A 2059-nucleotide genomic window follows, 5' to 3' on the forward strand; every position below is an offset into this window, starting at 1 on the left:
GTTTTTATCACTTAAATACAGTGTACTCATCACCTAGCTGATTAAGTGTGGCAAACTCTGCCCCCTGCACTAATATGAATCAGTGGGGAGCAATCCCTAAAAACCATTAACAAAATCAAACCCTACCAGTTGTTTACTATATAACAGGCAGAGTTAACAGTACTGTGTTGTCATAGTAAACAGTAGGGTGCTCTGGAGGCAGAATTTGCAGTGCTTAGTCAGCCAAAGAGTGGCCATTCCTAATTATTGTTCATTTGATATATAGATCAGACATCGATCAGCATTGCAATGATTTTCAATAGATTTTTTATGGATCCTACGTTCGAACCTATTGTTTCTCAACCAGGGTTTTGTGGAATCCTAGGATTCTTCCAGAGGATGCTAGGGGTCATTTATGTGACACCAACAATGTTTTTGGCTTTCTGTAAGGGTAACTTTTTTTTCCCACTGGCCAGCAATGTGGGAGGTATTTTTCCTACTGACCGCCAGTGGATATAGTAATTATAGCAGGGATTCCCTGAAGTCTTGATAATGATTTCCAGGGTAAAAGGTTGAGAAAGACTGGTTTAATTTATTGAACTTATTATTTATGACCACTTTAATTCAATCATCTGACTTTTTTTTCTTCTTCCTAACAGCTGTAAGAAAGAGCCATTTGAGACTATCTGCTGTCTGCAGCTGCAATTTGGAAATATAAGTAAATTTATATGTAATGTTTGCAAATGTTTCATTCCTGATTGAAAAGTATTAAAATTTATCTAGGCAATTTTAGTATTTAGTAATGACACACACATATAAAATATGTGTGCTTGCTTGCTTTTAACTAAAATCGTTTTTTACATTTATTTTAGAAATAGCCTACATAAGACAGAATTCCACTAATTTCTGTAAGTAGTGCTCAGTAATAAATGTGCAATATCAGACATAATGCAGCTGGTATTGTATAATAAAAGAAACCACATGACAACCATCAAAAAAAACAGAATAATTGTCTCCTAAGCTAAATGCTGGCTTTACAATGATGGCTAAGACATAAACCAGAAGAGTTATTTAACATGCAATAAAACTACACCAATTAGAACAATGCAGATTTTTTCCTAATAGCTTGTTGGTACACTGAATTATGTTTCCTGTTCACAAACATGAGATTGGAATACTTTCACCCTACACAATAACTGGGAAACGCTTATAGATAAATATGAAATATAAATATGAAAATAAAGACATAACCTACTGAACTTTTTTTTAGAGGGCAATAGATTATTTATCAAGTATCTATGAAGAATGGAAAACTCGTACATCAGTACTACACATTTAGTAAAATCTAGGTGGCCCACATATTGTCACTAATTTACTAAATAAAGTGCAAATTGAATTGATTGAGGTGAGCTATTCTGACTTCTGTGCCATTCTATATCAGAAAAAAATTATATATCTTGCATGTGATTGAATATTCTTTAAATGTAAATTTTCACTTCATTACCTAAGATAAGTGAAAATTAACTTCAGAATGAAAACATTCTACTTTTTTTAGTAAATCAACACCATTTTGAGATGTGTTTTGTAAAACTCCGCAATGTCTTTAATTTAGATTTACTATAATACTTTTTCCGACAATGGATTTATTTTTTTTCCCTCATACATGAAGTGGTATTTCAAGTTAACATAATTTCTTCCTATTCACTAAGATATGGGAGAGGGAAGAGCCTGGTTATGTGACCTGTTAAGATAACTTGTCTGTCTCTACTTCAGGTACAGAGATTTCACTGCTCCAGTGAACAGAAAAAAAGGCTATGGAACTTAACTGGCTACATGCCTTTGTCATAAGTATGTTGGCACAGAAGTACTGATTTACTATGGATGATTCATTGTGGGGACACTTTCTTCCTCTCTGTTGAATAGACCAGTACTTCTTTTAATCATGTCATCAGTATGTGTGGGTAATTGTCATTTAACAGTTGAATATATTGACATGACCAGGGTAGCTCGGACCTTCTAGCCCATCCTTTATAAACACCGTTGTCATAACTACCGCCTACTTCCAAACCTCCCCCTGCTT

At 34.1% G+C, this 2059-nt stretch overlaps 1 protein-coding gene across 1 annotated transcript in view; it reads right to left on the reverse strand.

The window, feature by feature from the left end:
* The window catches only part of ADAMTS19 (ADAM metallopeptidase with thrombospondin type 1 motif 19), a 114993-nt gene that overhangs the window by 48323 nt on the left and 64611 nt on the right, over window positions 1–2059 (reverse strand). The window lies entirely within an intron of this gene.

This window comes from Pyxicephalus adspersus, chromosome 6 (assembly GCF_032062135.1).
Source record: "Pyxicephalus adspersus chromosome 6, UCB_Pads_2.0, whole genome shotgun sequence".
Lineage (NCBI taxonomy): Eukaryota > Metazoa > Chordata > Amphibia > Anura > Pyxicephalidae > Pyxicephalus > Pyxicephalus adspersus.